At 43.0% G+C, this 19318-nt stretch overlaps 1 long non-coding RNA gene across 1 annotated transcript; it reads left to right on the forward strand.

The window, feature by feature from the left end:
- Positions 1-3079: 3079 nt before the first annotated feature.
- LOC310763793 lies at positions 3080-18916 on the forward strand. The gene is made up of 3 exons (XR_014548805.1): positions 3080-3174; positions 15392-15479; positions 17988-18916. It is a non-coding gene; the product is annotated as an uncharacterized lncRNA (long non-coding RNA).
- The last annotated feature ends 402 nt before the right edge of the window (positions 18917-19318 follow it).

Below are 19318 nucleotides of genomic sequence, written 5' to 3' on the forward strand. Positions count from 1 at the left end.
ACCATCGTTGTAAACAACATCTTCCTCCACTCAGAGGAGTCTGTGAAATGGTGAACATGGTTTAATGGATTCCTTCATGGACATTGCAGCATGAGCCAGTATTTTTTTGATGCAAACTGAGTGACATGACTGCCCTCACAGTATTTTCCCTGGGCATGAAACAGTTTTTCCCTCAACAGGGTATGCAGGCATTTGCAGCATATAAAGGCACATTTCTGGGACAGAAATGATTCGCGGGGATGACTAAGAGGCTACAGGGCCTTTTGAAGCTCCAGTGCCAGTTTGTGTCCAGCCCTGGTGGTTGATAGCTGCTACCGGCCAGTGGCCTGTGTGACTACATGCAAAAGGAAGCTGCTGGCTCCAGTGGCTGCTTCCTTGGGTAAAGAATCAATCTTTTACACTGACAGGGAGGACCAACATTTTATGGACAATGGCAGCTGAGCTCTTTCTTTGGTTTTGCTGGAGGCCTCTGCAGAAGGATTAGGAGCCCCCACTGCAGGATGCAAAAATATGATATATCCACCATGTGCCACAGACCTGTAATGTGTATCCTTTTATAATAAGAGGTGTCTGTGAGCTTAGGCAGGATGGCAGGTATGTAGATGGTGGTGTGGCTGTGTATTCAGTATACTGAGGAAAAGACAAATAAATAGTGTAATGTATAAAGCTTGAGCACAGTAATGACGTAGGAGCAGCCTTTGGCTGTAGTCCTACATACTTACCTGGGTAAGCTCTATTGGACACAGTAAACATGAATATTATTATTAGAATTATTTATACCTTCTCTCCCCCTGCCCCGGGACAGGGACTCAAGGTGGCTTGCAGATAAAAAATAAGAACAGCTGAAAACATTGTTTTCCAGCTGTCTGTAACACTAGCTTTTCTGCCCATAGGCTGTTTTGACCTTTTTGGTCCATCATCTACAGGAGCAACTGCTATGAGACTTTTGGAAGAGGCAATCTGTGCTGGAGAAAAATGAGCAAGGAGGTGCTCTTCTCTCTGAGCTGTCTCCCCACCCCCACCCCCATGGGGGGTTCCAGATGCAAGGGAAAACATGGTTGGAATTGCATTAGGAGAAAAGCAGTTTGGAGCAGGGAAGTTGTGGGGGAGAAGCAGGGATACTGGGAAAGCTTAAAAACTATCATCCCAGTTCTTTGGGACAAATTACCCTGCCAGAAGTGCCTTGGCCTCTTCAAGTAGCACGCTGATCATTCCATCATGAGACAATCAGAAAACCATTATGGGATTATGGAAAAACATTATCCATTATCTTCACTTACCACTTTTGAGTTGAGGGGATGTGTTTGCTTATTTACCTTTCTATGTAAAATAAATCTAAAGAAAATTTCCCAAAAATGGCAATAAAACACACTGAAAAACACTGTTAAAATTAATATAAGAAAACCAAAAGCAGGATAAAACAATTCAGCTTAAAAGCAGGGAGCTAGAAGTTTAAGCTATTGTAAAAAGTTTCATGGTTTCACAGTTCATGCTGGCCCTACCATTAGGCAGAGTGAAGCAGCTGCCTCAGGCCACAGAGGATGGTGGGTGGGACGATCTTTGAGGGCAGAGAGGTATGTGCCATGTGACCTGCCCTGAGCCACCTAAGAGAGTGTGCTGTCCCACTGCCAAAACTGAAGTAAGATTCCATTGTTTTAATGGATGGTTTCTTTTACATGGAGTGGGTTGGGGTCATGAATCTTGTCCTTTGCCTTATGCAACAAAATGTCCATAGTCAGCCCTGAGTTCACGCCCTGAGTTCATTTTTGGTGTGATGTTGGTTTTTATTCAACATTTTAAAACGTTTTTAAAACTGACAAAAGATCTATGCTGCTGCCCTTAAAATATTTCTTTTAGTGCTCTGTTATCCCTGGTGGTCCCTGTTTTTCTGAAAAATGTGAAGTTATTCTTGATACAGTAACTTCTGTACTGAAGCAGAATTTCCCAAACTGATGTGCTCCACAACTTCTGCTGCACAGGAAATGTGGTGTTGGTATGCATGGTTAGAAAAAGATTGGAAGAAACTGCAGCTGGTTGGCTTTCCAACAGCACCACAAACCTAAATGAAAGGAAATGGGTGAGATCAACGCTGTTGAATTGGCAGAATTTGTTACAAGTCATTGAGAGAGTTTTCTGTTGTGATTAGAAGAGGATTCAAGGTTTGTGGGGGGCGGGGGAGACAGATCTCTTTGGAATCTTCTGGCCCATAAAAAGAAGACCAAACAGATTAAATCCTCATAGTTGAATCTGTGAGGGTTTATCTCTGTTTCTCATTCTCCAATCTTAAATTCAGCTCAAATTTTCTTCATCAGTTTACAGGGGTTTTTTTCTTTTAAAAAATATCCTCACCAAACGTCATGGGTGTTTTAGTGCACATCTCTCCTACTATATATACTCTTGTACGCAATTTTGCGTAATATACAGATTTCGATGAGCGATTTCCCCATACGTAATGCATTTTTGTATGCTATTTGCACTTACATATTTTATGTAGCATTTCCCTTAATATATGCATGTTTGTACACATCTGGTTAGAGAACCATATCAGAAAATTCCAAGAAGCGTGAATTTCAAAGTATACCTATATTTCAATTTGTATGTTGCTTCAGGAAGAGGAAGTAGGTTGGACTGAATTTCTCCTCCATCCCTACATCCAAAGAAAGAGTGGGCAGGACTGCAGCCATGCTAGATTAAGGTTGCAATTTAACTGCACATCTGGGAGTTAGTCCCATGGAACTCAATGAGAATTGCTATCATCTAGTCATATGCAAGATTGTGCTGCAAGCAGTTGTAGGGCTTTGATTTCTTTCTTTTTTTAACACTGAAATAATTAATTGGCCGCAGTGGCTTAATTTAATCTGGATAATTGTTAGATCCCATTTGTATATCAGAGTCTGCTTTTTATTTGGGTTTGTTCTTATAAATCTGCATGCCTCTGAGTGGATGGCCAAACTGACAATATATTTAATGTTTATTGGCAGATGTCCTTGGTATGACTAGCCTGGAAGTGCTCTCTCACACACACGCACTGAACTGCAGCCTCTTAAAGCTATTCTGTCTCTTGCATGCCTCAACCCTCAGACCCAGTTGCAGCTGTTTGAAGCACGGCCGGACACTTGTTACTTCACCTGGCTTGAGCATGTGCAGTTGGTGTGAAGCATTCAGATGTTAAACGTATGGAAGGCTCTGTTGCAGCACTGCTTGAACACTTTGACTTATCAATGCAGCTAGAGCTGTTATATACTGCAGGAAAGGCCCTGTACTCAAGGACTTAAGGATCCTGCACCCCAGAACTGCAAACAGTGCAACATGGTGGTTCATTCGCATTAGCACTTTACTGTTGGTCTTGCCCTAATTCCTACTTGGCAGAGCCCTTCCTGTTGTAGGGTTTGGCTGTGATGAATCAGTATTATATTTGTGGTAGTAATTAAAGCCCGTGCAGGCATTCCAAGCACTGAACAGAACGAGCGTTGCCTATTGCCTCCCGGGAGTGATCTTACTCATTGCTCTCTGTCATAGTCTCCCTACTTCATGGCAAGAAGCACCCGTTTTCATGAGAAAAGTGGGAAGGGAGAAAGCTGTTCTGATGGGGAGTTGAGAGTAACTGGATCCCGTGGAGAAAAAAAAGCAGCAGTGTATATTGTGCAGGACTTGGATATAATAATTCATTGGGGGCGGGGTGGATGATAGTTCAAATGCAACAGATTGTGTTATGCAATCATAGGATGCTGAGCCAAACAGCATAATTTATAGAGCTCGGGCCAAAGAAGATTAGTTCCTTGGTTGTGAAATTTGGAATTTCCAAAAAGGAATGGAGTCATGCTGCTGGGGAAAGCAGCACGGAGGAGAATGCAGGGGGGAAAGTCTGATACTAGCTCAATGGATCTTTGATCTTGATTATTTTTTGTTGCCAAGGTATTGCAACGAAAACAGAGAACCTTGTATCGCCTTCAAAGACTCACAGTCACGAGTGACAAAAAGCATAACCCAGTGTTCAAATTCTGGGAAAATGTCTTTGATTTGTTTGTTCTTATTATTTGCACTTATATCCCACCTTTCCTCCTGCTCAATGTGGTGCAGACAGTTCTCCTTCTCCCCTGTTTTATCCTCACTACAACCCTGCAATGTAGGTTAGGGTGGGAGACAGTGATTGGCCAAGGAACACGGAGTGAGCTTTGTGGCTGGGTGGGGACTAGAACCCCAGTCTCCCAGGTCTTAATCCAACACTCTAGCCACTACACCAAACTGGCTCATATCCTGCTTTTTCAAGAAGTAGCTCAATTTAGAGAACACAGTCCTTGTCCAGGCCTTTTTAAAATGTAGATTCAAGAAGTGGAGGGAGGATCAGGAGTGAGATGTCGGACTTCACTCCTGACTGCCATGCATGTATTGACTCTGTGTGCACTATAGAGCCCACAGCCTGTGAATATACACAGTTGATCACATGTTGATCAGTGACTTGCTACCATAATACCACCTCCACTCCAATAATGGGTCTATTTATGATCTAAAATGGACTGACTGTTGCCACTTTATTTTGGTACATGAGGACTCTGAAGTACTTGTGCTTCACAGCAAGAAAGTGCTTGGAACAAATAAGAGCCCATGCAGATATATCACAAAATCCCTGCTCAATTAAGACATGAAAGAAATGGAAGGTTTTTTCACTGACTTTGCTAGAAAGTGAACTATACCTATATTGGTGCATCTATAACATTGTCCATCAGAGATGCGTAAACCTATTCTTAGCCACAGCAAACTGCTTGGCTACAATCATTGTGTTGGTGGGGGGACTAGCTTATAATCTATATAAATTATTATTGACAATGCCTTTAATTTTTGAAAATGTGCATGTCATAATTGGAGATATCTCAGGATACACAGAGTCATGTTTGCCATCACTAAAAGCTGGATGGAAATTAAGGCAGTAACTCTATGCATATGTACCTGGGAATAAGTTCCATGGACTTTTCTCCCAGGCAAATATGACTAGGGTTGGGTTGTGCAGGTAAAATTTGGTTGATTAAAAGGAGGAAGAAAGAGACATGCTGGAGGAAGAGAAAAGCAAAGCAAAGTGAAGAAAGCCCATGAATTAATATAATGATGACACATGGGTGTGCAAGATGAGAAGGGGAAGAGGGATGGGTTAGCTATGTTGAAAAGTATTTCAGGAAAGGATGCCACAATGCATCCACATTTCTACAGAACACCACAAGTCTTTCTTTATGACAGAGCAAGAGCTTTGTCCACAATCCAAGGAAGATCCATGCACTTATACCCCTTGAATTATGGGTGTTAATTCTGTGCTTGATTATTGCCATTGCCTATAGACAGTGCTGTCTGCTTCTTCCAGATTCAGCCAAGTCCAATGGCTAGATGACCTGACTAAATCTGTTTCTGATTTTGACACTAAATATTGATAGGTTTTCTTGCCAGACCAATGATAGGTCCAGACTGTGGGCTGGTTTAAGTGATTCATACCTGGAAGTGTCCAATGGAATGTGTAGTAAGTACACACTTCATCATATAACAGGCTTCCTCAACCTCGGCCCCTCCAGATGTTTTTGGCCTACAACTCCCATGATCCCTAGCTAGCAGGACCAGTGGTCAGGGATGATGGGAATTGTAGTCTCAAAACATCTGGAGGGCCGAGGTTGAGGAAGCCTGTCATACAACTTTCCCCAGTTAGTGATCTGCCTGTGGGTTAGAAACTAACCAATAATAATTTTCCAGCATGACGCTTTGTTTATCTCTGAATAAGTTTCTCACTGTCTCCCCCAGCATTGTCACTTTCCCACCATTTCCCCTTCATGATCAGGACATTTTTCATTAAAAAGTATAAGGGCATTTTAGACATGCATTCCTTATCACCATAGTCTCCATGCAGAATTATTCTGTTAATTATCTGCTAAGGGAAAGCAGAGTTGTTTCTGACTTTGCAAAGTCCCTGCTACTTTATAATGTCACAGAAAAGTCTCAAGGGCACATACGTACGCAAACATGTCCTTTGATTTTTATTTACACACTGCATCACAACTAGTGCATATTTGGTAGAGTATGCATCTGCATTGCACATATATTGCCTTATTTAAGAAGAAAGGGATGCCCTTAAGTCTAGCAAATGTATATGGACAAGTATGGGAAAAATGAAGGACAAACCAAAATGAAATCACATGAACTGCCTAGACAACTACATACTGAGCAACATTTGCATGTTTACCCAAAATTACCCCCATTGCATTCAATGGAGCGTACTCCCAAGTAAATGTGGTTTGGATCACAGGTAGCCTAAGCCTGTAATTCTAAGCGCACTGAAAGGCAGAGAGCCCCAATGAACTCAATGAGATTTACTTCTGAGTGGTGCAACAGATACATTTCCTCATAATAATAATTATTTCATAACATTTTCATATGTTGATTTAAATGTGTAGATACAAATCTGGAAATAATTAGCCGGGAAATACAATACAGCTCATTGGGGGAGGGGAGGGGAAGAGAGACTGTGAGCAGGTGTGCCTGCTCAGTTTACTGTCCAGGTGCAACTTCAAAGCCCCTGTTCTTCCTTCTTACGGTTCTCTGTCTTTAAACCGGACTTGGAGAGGCCTTCAGATAGAGGACTGTTCTCTGTAAAGTAGTACAGTAGTCTGGACTAGATGGACCAACAGCCTGGCTCAGTCCAAGGCGGATTCCTCCAACTCTTTAGATTTCACAGATCAGGGTCACGTCATCAGAATACACTGTCGGGTTCTGGGCCCAGTGATTGCTGCTGCTTCTCCTTGCGATGCATTAACCTGCCTGCTGAAGGGGAGTGCAGTCCTTGCGAGGGCAAAGAAACTGCCACGCACCTTCAAGCTGCTGAGTGGTGTGCTGCAAAACCAAAAGTGTGACTGTATGAAAGATTGCACCTAAGGTGCAAGGGCGGCCAAGAGTGGGACTGGAAGGAAGTGCTCCAAGGTCGCATTTGAAAAGAACTTGCAAAAGTGTGAGAAGGCGGGTGAAGATGGGAAATGATAGCCAAAGGGTTCTGCAAGCCAACAAGAAGCAGCTTGCTCTCTCAGTGTGGGAGGGACTAGCCAGGGTGTTTTTGCTGCTCAGCATTTAGATGCTCTGGCGGGGCTCTCGTGAAGGAAGTTCACCAAGGTCATCTGCTTAAGGCTGCCCTCTTAAGTGGTGTTCAGCAGACAAAGGCTTGGCCCTGGGAAATGGGGGTGCAACTCCTCCCTGAGCCAGAAACTCGCCAGGATGACTTTGGGCAGCTTGGGGTACATACTTTGGGATGGAAATTAAGTCAGCATAATGGCCATCAAGGCTGCTCCCAGAGAAACCTAGGAATTGTATTTGTGTTATCATTTCAAGGATTTTGACGCCAAGAACTAAAATTCCCAAGATTCTTGGAGGAACTGTAGTTAAGTGGGGGAGAATGAGAAAGAAAGTATAGTTTGTCGAAATGCACTGTTGCCAAGTTTCATTTCTTCAGCTGGTGGCCTACCTCATATGGTTATTCTGAGAATGAGTGAGACATGGAAATATTACAAACTCTGAGGTTTATGGGGAAACTAGAAGTACAAATGTTCAGATGGTGAACCAATGCTAAGTATTCACAATCCTCCTCCTGCAAGAAACAGCCTCGGCTGACAGGACTAAAATAAAAAGCAGCAAGCTCCATTAAATTGTTCCTAGCCCTAAAAGACTAAGAAAACAGGGCCGTTAAAGCAGGGTGGGTGGATAGGCAATGGTTAGAGAACTGGGCCAAATCAGCTGCCTCTCACATGTTTAGAGCAACACCAAAAATCACGAGCTGTTTCATCAGTCTGAAGAGCAGAGGGCCTGGTGAATGGCTACTCTTAGATGGCCAAAGGCATCACAGGTAACTGAATAGGCCTGTGTCTCTCCCTCTGTCCTTCAGCCTGATGGAATGGACAGAATGGACTGTTTCATCCCAGCTGATCACTGTATGGACTTTGTAATTCTAAGAACTGTGGCCTAAGCTTGCTTTCTCCCCTCTACTTTCCCAATCATGCCATGTGTTCTAGATTGTTTCATTACAGTAAGCTGCTCTGGGAACCTTTTCGGCTAAGTGGGGTGAAAATGCTTTAAATAAATAAAATGTTTGGAAATGATTTTTCCTTTCCTGAAAATATGTATGGCTGATGTATCCTCCCCTCTGCTTAGATCCTGATGAGGTCGAGCCTGGGGGTTCTCTGTGACACAAAAAGAGTGTCTCTTTGTTGTTCAAATGAACTTTTGTTTCTTTCTCCCCCAGCAGCTTGTCTTTATCCTATGAAATCATTCAGAAAGCTTTAGAGGAATTAAAGAAGGCTTTATTCCCAGGAGTCAAAGATGGGGCAACTTGCTCCAGGGTCAGCGTGAGCATCATGTGGATGCAAACTCATTATTGTCCGACTGCAAGGGTAGCCGGTCCTGTGACAATAAAGCAGAAGGCTGAAAAAGTTCTCCACCCATTGCTGGAATGTAGGCATCCTGGCAGCAACTGTTTACCACCACTTTTGCAAGAACAGAGAACAGGAAGCATAGAAAAGATAAGAGGGGTGGGCAGGACAGATTGGCCAGAAGCTGGATCAACATAATAGAATCAAGAAGTAATTTATTAGGTCAGCAATGCTCACCGTCCTTCTCATACACTTGTAAACAGAGTCCCGTAATATAATAACATACACTCAAGCATCTTCAACTGAGAGTTCTGTCCAACTTCTTGAAAATCTCCAATAAAGCTTTAATTGTTGAGCTGCTCTTATAATTAAACACATCCTCCCCCCGATATTTAATCTCAACCCACAGATTCTTGTCCTGCCTTTAATCATTAAAAAAGACCCATACTTTGAAACTGTCAGCACAGTCTCCAACCTCTCACCTTTTATTTGGGCAAAATACAGTGTGCATAGTTCTCCTCTGAATCGCTTTCAACACTTCAACATGTGTTTGTCTGTTTAACATTTATATCCCACTTTTCCTCCATGATGGAACTCAGGGTGGTATTCAGGAAGGTCCCCATAAGAGCTCCCATCCAGATCCAGACCTACTTAGCCTCAGCAAGGTTGTTGTAAAAAGGTAAAGGCAAAGGACCCCTGACAGTTAAGTCCAGTCCCAGACGACTCTGGGGTTGCGGTGCTCATTTCGCTTTACAGGCCGAGGGAGCTGGCGTTTTTCCGCAGACAATTTTTCCTGGTCACGTGGCCAGCATGACTAAGCTGCTTCTGGTGAAACCAGAGCAGTGCACAGAAATGCCATTTACCTTCCCGCTGGTGCGGTACCTATTTATCTACTTGCACTTTGATGTGCTTTTGAACTGCTAGGTTGGCAGGAGCTGGGACCGAGCAACCGGAGCTTACCCCGTCACGGGGACTCGAACTGCCGACCTTCTGATTGGCAAGCCCAAGAGGCTCAGTGGTTTAGACCACAGCGCCACCCGTGTCACTCCCCACCCCCCTTCTACCAAGACAGTGTCATCATTTTATTTGGAAAAACAGTTGCTCCTGTAGCTGCAGGTGGTAAACAAGGCAAACAGGAACTCGAGTCTTGCCTCTCTCCATCAGAACTATAGCCTCTCTCAGATAGTGTTGCATAGCAAATGGTTTCAAAATCTTATATTTGCTTCTCCTTTCCTTAGTTCATATTTTACAGTTGTCTGTTGAATTTCATGTTGTTGCTATCTACTGGGTTCCCTTTAACATTTTAGCCCTTTCTCTAGTGTTGCAATCTTCCCCAGTTTTAGATCACCTGTGAATTTTATAGGTTTCTCATCTTTCCTTTCATCCAAGTCGTTGATGAAAATATTGAACAGTGCCAGACCCAGCATTGAACTCAGCAGAATGCCACTGAATACCCGCCTCAACCGCTTTTCATTTATTACCTCCTTTTGTGTGCTGCTTTTCAACCAATTGTTGGCTGCCTTTTATTTAATAATGAATTGCACCTGCAAAGCAACCTGAAAGCCAGTGCAGACGTTAGAGATCAGGTTCAGTGTAACCATATTCTGTACCAGCCAAGAGTTTTCAAATAGACCAAACAGCATGCCTCCAGGACAGGACAATAATCTGCCACAGAAGCTACCCAAGACAGGGACAACAGTCTTCAACCTACCTCTGAGAAGGAAGGCTGCAATTCTTAAGCAGTCCCAGATTGTAAACCCCCCTCCCCTTTCCTTTTGCTGGAAATCCAGATGATATACAAGATCTCCCCATTGATGACACAATGGAAACAATAGAGCCATTCACTGTCTATTGAGTCTCTTACAGTACAATCCTATGCATGTTTACTGAAAAGTCCTCATTGGCAAAACAAAGATGGGCAGCATTCTCCAAACAATGCATTTATGCTATTAAGACTCTTGAGAGTCCCATGGACTGCAAGAAGATCAAACCTATCCATTCTTAAGGAAATCAGCCCTGAGTGCTCACTGGAAGGACAGATCGTGAAGCTGAGGCTCCAATACTTTGGCCACCTCATGAGAAGAGAAGACTCCCTGGAAAAGACCCTGATGTTGGGAAAGATGGAGGGCACAAGGAGAAGGGGACGACAGAGGACGAGATGGTTGGATAGTGTCTTCGAAGCTACAAACATGAGTCTGACTAAACTGCGGGAGGCAGTGGAAGACAGAAGTGCCTGGCGTGCTCTGGTCCATGGGGTCACGAAGAGTCGGACACGACTAAACAACTAAACAACAAGTTCTTATGAATAAAAAATACTCACATGGCTAGACAGACTCAGGAATACATTTGGTATGGTTAGGATTTGAATGGTATTCCTCACCATAAATTTGAATGCATGTACACACATTGAAAGTTATGGTGCTATAAATGGTAACCTAATAATCTAAATTGATTGGGGGGGGAGCAAATCAGGCAACAATACACAGGGTTCTTTTGCTGGTTGATGTGGCATCTGATTTCTACTTGCAGGCTTATGAACTGGAGGGACTGATTCTTTGCAGTGTGCGCTGACTCACCACAGCCCAAGTACTATGCCAAATGTTAGTTCCACCTGGTGACTCACTTGAATGGTATGGCTAAAGAACTGGTCGACCCAGGACTCAGTGGAATAGTCTGCTTCTTGTCCGGTCTGGCCTTGTGCTTGCTTAAGTGTAAGTAACATAAGCTTACTCTTCCACGTGAAGAGATTTCTATGCTCTGCTTTGTCCAGTTCACAAAATGAGTCCCACTATTAATATCTTCCCCACAGGAATACCATGCACTTACACACACACACACACACACACACACACACACACACACAATGGGTCTAGGGTTGGTGGCCCACAGTCTACATTAAACTTGCCATACCTCTCCATCCAGTCACATGAGCCTTTTCCTATCCCATTATAACTGGGTGCTGTGGATCTCAGATGAATGGCTCTGGCTGAGGGTCCCAAGAACCTACTTTTCTGTGTTGCTCTTGGCACTTCAGTTCTAGTTGCCAAGCTTCCTTCTGGGGATACCAAAACACCCTCCTCTGCAGTAACACATGAAAATAGGGCTGTTGGGCTGGAAGGCAGTAAAGTACACAAGGACATTAGATTAGGGCAGGTGTGGGCACATTCCCATCACAGTTGTCAGCCCTATGTGACTGATACAACTTTACCCCTTCATGCCCTATGTCTGCTATTTCCCAGACATAGCCATCAGCAGCAGTGTCCAGGCAGGACTCAAAAACTTTTGTGTCCGGTCAGTGGAAACTCTGTGTCTGCATACCTGTAGATTCTTGGGTACTTTATGCAGAGACACACAAACACTCTTAAGAGGCAGCCAGCCAAGCTTTGTGTGTGCATGTGCATCTGTTTGCTTGTGGTTCTCCCTTGGCTCTCCCTTATTCTGAATAATAATTTCTATAGTGTTTTTAGCTGTTAAAATGAGCTAGCAGTTGCCATCACACCAACAACTGAGGTAAGCTCAGGTTGAGAGACAGTAGTTTGTCCAAAGAGACCATAATGGCAAAAGACACAGTTGAATCGGAGTTCTCTACACTGTAACCCAACACGCTTGACCACTGTGTGCATCATATTCTGGCCTTTCATCACTTAACACCGAATCCTTGCTCATGTTTAGCAGGAAGGATGTCCATCACTTCTAGATGAAAGAACTGGGGTGCAGGGAAACAGGGCTTGTGAGATTTACCTGCCTCAGGTGATCTGCCTTTGCACATTGACATAAAGGGGAGCACCGTTTGCTACTACACCTCAGGCAACCCTTGCTACTTCCAAGCTTTTCTGAGGTTGATACACAAGGATCTAACCCTAACCCAGCATGTCCATTGGCTGTGCCTCTGGATAGTACCTTGGTTGGGATGCTCACCCTGCTATCGCTTGACATTATGACTTTATTCTTGTCAGATGCGCAGGCAACCATTGCACTTAAATGTGTACAACAAACACCCACTTGCCTGCCTTTGCTCATTTGTTCCTTTCCAGCCAGGACAGGAAACAGCTCAGTCTTTATGGGCTAAAGTCGAAGAGCTACTTGAGCACAGACTCTAGGAAATGCAATTGCTTTGTTAGGTTATTTCCACACTTCCTCCTTTTCATAACCTCCTGTAAAACCTTAGTGTTTGTATAAGAATCCAGGGGAAACACATGGTGGTGATGGTCCCTTGCATGCTAGAAACAAAGAGCTTCTACCAGGCCCTTCTAATTCTTCCTATCTGACAGGCTTGATAAAGGAAGTGGATCCCAGATCTAATGGGACAATGATCAACATTATTGTGCTAAGGCAGCAGCTGTATGCATAAGACTGGGCTGCAAGTGAACCATCCTTGCTAATGTATGCCTTCGTCCAGTCTTCTTCTTTTTCATTAGTCCACTTTTCTGCTGTTTTCTACTATCCCAGCCCTAACCAACCTAGTGCTCTCCAGGTGTTTTGGATCACAACTCCCACCAGCCTGTGCTGGCTGAGGTTGATGGCATTTGTAGTCCAAAACATGTGGAGGGCACATGTAGTTAAGGCTGCACTAGCCCATTATTATTATTATTATTATTATTATTATTATTATTATTAACCCTCCCAGATTCGTTCTCATTACATTCGTGTAAATATAAATAAAAAATATTTTTAAATATTATTTTATTTTACTTATTGGGCCACTATACCCTGTCACTGCCTTTATTTGTATGGCTAACCAAAATATATTCATTGCAAATCTGTTTAAAATCAAAATACATTTTAAAAAAATCTCCCTTTAAACTTTCCCCCTTCAAACACACACTCTTTCCTCAGTAAGAAGGAAATGGAGACATGACAAGGGATGGAAAGGAAGATATGCCATATATCTGTAAGATGGAAGTTGTTCAAGCCCATCCTGTGGCTGAAGGGTCCCTAGTTTGGAAATAAATTACCGGTATGTCTTTGCTTAGAGGCCAGTTTGAAACAGAGTGACATTAATGCAAACTTTCCTGAGGCTTAACATTGAAGGAACCATTCTTAGGCCTCAATCTTATTTTCTGCTTCCTGGGAGAAGCCCCACTGAACTCACAGTGGCTTACTTTTGAACAGGCATGTGTCGGATTGTGCTACTAGCCTCCTTTCTACTCCTGCATTAAAGCTGCAATCCTGCCTACTTGCTTTGTAATAAGCCCTTTGTACTGGGACTTCCAAGTAGATATTCATTAATGGCATACTCCTTATTTACTACATATTCCATCTAACCTTCAAGGAGTTCAAGGTCGCATACATTAATACCCTTTACCTTTTACCATAGAGGTGTTGTAAAGGTAAAATGGAATAATGGGGTAGGGAGGGGGGGTCAGTAATGAGTTTGCATCCACATGATGCTCACACTGACTCTGGAGCAAGTTGCCCCATCTTTGACTCCTGGGAATTAAGCCTTCTTTAATTCCTCTAAAGGTAAAGGACCCCTGGATGATTAAGTCCAGTCAAAGGGGGCTATGGGGTGTGGCACTCATCTTGCTTTTCAGACTGAGAGAGCCGGCGTTTGTTCACAGACAGCTTTCTGGGTCATGTGGCCAACATGACTAAACCACTTCTGGCACAACAGAACACCGTGACAGAAGCCAGAGTGCACAGAAACACTGTTTACCCCCCCCCCGCCACAGTGGTACCTATTTATCTACTTGCACTGGCGTGCTTTCGAACTGCTAGGTTGGCAGAAGCTGGAACAGAGCAACGGGAGCTCACCCCGTTGCAGAGATTTGAACTGCCCACCTTCCATTCGGCTAGCCCAAGAGGCTCAGTGGTTTAGAACACAGTGCCACCTGCATCCTGGGAAGTTTAGTCTGAGAGAGTGTGACTGGCCAAAGGTCACCCAGTGAGAGCTCAGTTGTAAAGTGGAGATTTGAATCTGGGTCTCTCCAGTCCTGGTCTGGTGCTCTAATCACTACCTCACACTGGCTAGAGCTGTGGAATATGCATGGGATGGGGCTGCATATTAGGAATCAAATAGCTGGGCTGGGTGAGATCAGGAAAGTCAGTCTGGCTGTTCCACAGTTGCATCACCCTTGTTGCCTGTCCAGTTTCGAGTGGGAGCCGCTTGTAGACTCATTGCAGGCAGTCGGTCATGAGATTCATGCACACCACTTCAGAGGAGCTTCAGTGAAAGGACCAGCTTGTTTAAGTGATTGTGTCCATAAGGAAAAACAGATGAGTAGTCTCCGAAATACCGTAATTGGGACTTTCCCATGGTAATATACACGCATAGATTGCATTCCTCTACAAACTATTTCTGTTTCCAGAGCTCTGCATATCTTGTCAGTGTGTCAAGTTGTACCATCTTGTCAGCCTTGCTTGGGGTGCTTTGTGACGTGCTGGTGGGGAAAACATCCAGGTGTGGGCTGTAGCAATAGAGCAGAATTGTTACCTGCAGACCACCTGATCAGCAAAAGAGCAAACTTCAATGGATAATGTCACAGTTTGTGCATTGCTAACAGACACGTCCCTACATGCATTTATTTGTTTTACCAAGTCTTCTTAGGCAGGCAGGCTTTTGAAAAAGCACAAACCCACAAACCCACACACAGAGGGGATATATTTTCAAGAAATCCCCAACTGGGATCATGACCTAGTTAAGAAATTGTGAATTAGTAACTTGTTTCACGGTAAAAAGAAAGCTAACTCACTTGGTTGCAAGTGAAGAAATAATATTACTAATCTCCCCACCACTGCCATTTAGAAAATATATATTGTATCTTTGGAAGTTTCAGCTCTTCAAGGTCATGTTACTGGATTGTTCTAAGATCCAAACTATTCTTTGTGCTCCTTTGGCATAATGTACCTTTACTCTTCCTGCTCCATGTGATACACTCAAAATCATCAACAATTTAGTCTAACCTTCTGCACCTCAAATAGTGTAGTTGAAGTGACTGCTACAACAACTGCTTCAGAAGAATGAGGCCTTCAAATAATGTTCTATATTCTTTGCCTCTAAGCAGGTACAGGTATACATTATTGGACCCCAAACTAGAACATATGAGCACACTGAACCTGAATGACAACATCTATCTCTCTGGCTAGCAGGTGAGTATATAGCCTGACTTCTGCTCAACTTAGAAATTTCACTGTGATTGGTTCAATTGTCTGTGCCACTGCCTGGCAAACAGATGCCGCTGGCATGATTCTTTTTGCTTGTTTCTTGGATAGAGCCTCACAATTCAGAGGATGCCTTTTCCATGGATCCTAGTGGTATGGCTCTTGCCAGAATTTGTTAGTCAAGCAATCCTGGGACAAAGAGTAGATCAGCACCACAATGTCCAGACTTAGAATTGACCTAACCCATAAATATAGAGTTAGGAACCTGTGGTCCTCTTGAAGTTATTGGACTCCAACTCTCATCAGCCTCAGCCATATGGCCAATGGTCTGGGATGGTGGGAGTTGTAGTCAAACAACATTTGGAGGGCCACATAATCCCCATCTCAGCATAGAAGCAAGGCTAGACTTTGTACCATTTGGGGCTTGTGAGATCTTTGGGGGAGCATGGAAAGGTTGGAAAGTTTTCCTGCCCTTGATGGCCATTATGATCCTAGCTAAGCAGAGTACAGGAAGATTTTAAAGAGGTCCATATATCAATACCAAAAAGGATATGGCGTGTGCTTGATTCTTCAATAAACTCTAGATCTGAGGTGGGAACCTGTGGACCTCCAGATGTTGCAGGATCGCAAATCCCATCATCCTTGACTATTAGCTATATTGGCTGGGACTGATGGGAGTTGGGGGAACCAGTGTTTCCCAACCTCTGATCTAGGTACCAGTTTGAAGTAAAGTAATGGATGCATTGCTAAGAGCTGGAGATCAGCAGCTGCTTCTGAAAATGTCAGCCTTGGTTTCCTCACCTGTAAAACAGGAGTGATGATTACCTGCCTTCAGGGCATTCTAGGGCTTAATTTGCTGACATCAACACAGTGCACTCAACTCCTCAGCTGGAAGATGCTATGGTAATATATAATATCATATGATTATAAATCAAAGGGAATTAGCCCATCTACAGATCAATCCTGCCTATGTGCAATGTGAACCCCTTGGGCAAGGGTTTAACTTTTAATTGGGAGGTTGAGCCCAACATATTTGCTGCATTTCAAATATTTTAATATAAAAATCAAATAAGTCAAGGTGGAGGGAAGCCTAATATATTTCTCTTGGATCACATACAGCAGAATGTTCATGATAGGGTTGTCACAAATAATCTGCAGAACAACAACTTTTAATCATATGTATATGATTAGTATTAGCTATATTTTAGTATGCAGGTAGATCATTATTATTTTTATTAGCTGCAGATGGAAAGCAAGTGGATGAGAGCTCTATATGTGTCAGAGGTGGGGGACTTATGGCCCTCCTGATGTTATTGGATTTCAACTCCCATTAGCCCCAACCACATGCACTAAGGTCAGAGATGATGGGCACTGTTAGGAAGTCTGCAGTTTGCATGCAAGCCTGCAATTGGAATCATAGAATTGTAGAGTCAGAAGGGACCACGGGGGGTCATCTAGTCCAACCCCATGCAGTGCAGGAATCTTTGCTCAACGTGGGGCTTGAACCCACAACCCTGAGATTAAGACTCATGTTTTACTGACTGAGCCTTTTTGTGTGTGTGTGGGACAAAATTCTCACTTGTATTCTAACACTCAAGTCTAGGGATCTTTTGATGCTGAGACCTGGACACACTCCAGAATTTGGCACCCCAATAGTTAACACAGACGACAGAGATAAATCAAAAGTAAATTTTATTAGGTCCAAATTAGCTCATTGCCTGAAAAGGGAATTAGCACATTTACTAAAAATATAGAACAAAATCAATAGACAGAACACTAATGCTAGTCTGAGTTTAGGAGAGTTAAAACTAGTGCAAGAGTTATTTTTAGAAGCATTCCTATGGGAAAGGGGGAATTGGATGAGCCCAGACAAGGCTGAGGTGGGGAGAGATTTGGCTAAAGGGTTGAAAGTGGTGCCAGGAGAGGGAAATGGGTGTTGAGTATTGCTGCTTGTTTTGTAGAGAGAGAATAGGAGGTTGTCAGGGAGGATTGGGTAGTGACTTTGTGGGATTTTGGGGATGGTTTTAGGGCAAGAAGAAGAAGAAAGCAATTGGGTTCAAAAACTGGATATATTTAGGAGTGTTTCATAGCAGAAATGTAGTCCAATAACATCTGGAGTGCCAAAGGTTCCACATCACTGATCTAAAGTCAGGTTTGGGGTACCTTTGGCCCTTCGGATGTTGCTGAACTACAAATCCCATCAGCCCCAGCAAGCATGGTCAATGGGAGTTGTAGTTCAGCAACATCCGAAGGGCCAAAGTTTCCCCACTTCTGGTCTAAGTTAATGCAGTAAGTTTCTTATTAGGCAGGGATTTAAATCAAGGTCCAGCAGATTTTTCATCAGATTAAATTTCTCTCTCGTTCACTGAGCCCACTAAATGTGTTTCAAACATGAAAATTAATGAAGAGAAGTGGAAATGCAATTGGTTAAACTAATGTTGTCATCACACAGTTCAACTTTAGAATGGATTATTTGTTTGCTTTTGGTTTTTTAAGGTGGGTTGGTTAGCTGAGGAAGAACAACAGTGGAGGTGGAAGTTACATTAAATACATCATAACCAAATGCTACTTTAGCTGCAAACAAGGATGATAAAAGAGCAAAGTTAAAACCCAATGCACACTTATACTAGAAGTAAGTGCTGTTGACCTAAGTTGAACTTCCAAATAAAATCTTGCGCAGCATGTATTTGGGAAAGTTGTCGATCCTGCCTCTTCTTGGTCCAAGATCTGCTATGGGAATCACTTACGTTCATGACATTTGATCTCCAGGAACTGGATTTCACAGGTTAGATTTCTTATACTTTGGTCTGAATGTTAGACAATATCCTTTGTATTATACTAAATTAAGTAGTTGGTTTAGCACTGACTGGAAAGCACTGGACTAAGACCTGTTGGCAGTCATGGGCTGGTAACACAGGTTTTATTTGGCACACTTTTTTAATCCAGTCAATATATAGCTGCATCAATGTTTAATATAACAGACAAAAATAGCAGTGAGAATTTAGATAAAATCTGTAACTCAAAGGGTCCCTCTGTTCCAGGTGTGGAGAACCTCTGGCCTTCCAGATGTTGCCAAACTACAACTCCTATCTGCCCCAGCAAGCATAGCCAATGCCCAGGGATGATGGGTGTTGTAGTTCAGCAATTCTGGAAGGCCAAACTTCTCCACACCTGTTATATCCTGAAGGAGGCTTGGCTTACTGAATATACAAACTGTACTTTACTTTCTGGAAGCAACCTGCCATTCAACCTCTATTCTTCTCTTAACTCAATCAGTAGGAGGAGGATCAGTAACCTTGGCGTATCCTGTTCCTTCTAGGTACTGTGTATTAATTAATTCTGCTCAATTAAAACCAGCAGTTTTGCTCATTTGTGCATTTTTCTTCTGGCCAACACATTAGAAAAGTATATTACCCCCTGCATATTTTCCAGGATTTGGTCTCATAACCCTCCCCCCCACGTCGTGGGAAAAGTTGCTGCTGATAAGAAGATTGGCATGAAAGTTCTGATAACAGATATACCACTGTGTTCACTTCCAAAGGAGAGGGGAATTGCTCAATCTTCATAAAACAGAAGAAAACAATAGGTGGCATTTATAGTTTCTTTAAGAAAAAATCATTTTGGGATCATTTTTGAAAAAGCATGTTAAAACAACCTTAAGACGCACCTGTAGTATGTTGGAAATGTGGCCTTTGGCTTTAAGAGGGCTGGATTTAGGACCTAAAAGCTAAGCATTTCAAAACTCATTTTATTGAACCTGTTTCCTAGCTAGAATGGTTGGTGGGAAAGACTAGCCCTCTTGTGAGTGCCCCCTACACTACAAATAT

Source organism: Podarcis filfolensis (genome assembly GCF_964270895.1).
Source record: "Podarcis filfolensis genome assembly, chromosome: 5".
Taxonomy (NCBI): Eukaryota; Metazoa; Chordata; class Lepidosauria; order Squamata; family Lacertidae; genus Podarcis; species Podarcis filfolensis.